Source organism: Penaeus monodon, chromosome 27 (genome assembly GCF_015228065.2).
Source record: "Penaeus monodon isolate SGIC_2016 chromosome 27, NSTDA_Pmon_1, whole genome shotgun sequence".
NCBI lineage: Eukaryota > Metazoa > Arthropoda > Malacostraca > Decapoda > Penaeidae > Penaeus > Penaeus monodon.
In genome coordinates, this window is record NC_051412.1 from 3,929,265 (window position 1) to 3,929,639 (window position 375).

Sequence of the window (375 nt, forward strand, 5' to 3'; positions counted from 1 at the left end):
ATACGGAGCAATATCATTCGTAAAGATGTTCTTTTAATATTTCCATTAACAATTGGACTCATCATAAAGATTCATCAACAACAAATAGTAATAAATAGTAATATATGAATAAATTTTTCGGTGTGAAATTAAACCATTGAATATTTCAGTTTGCCAAAGCAGCCGTCTCGCAAAACGAAACACTCGTTTACGAAATGCAACTCTTGTTCACATTACTCATATTTGGATCTATGTTGGGGCAAACCATACCTGTGACATCTATTAACAAAACAGTTACCAAATATGCATGTACCCTGAGAGAGTTCGTTACCTCATCACCGCCCCCAGTCACTGCCTTTACCTAGAACTGTCAAAAAATATCTTATCAATAGAAAA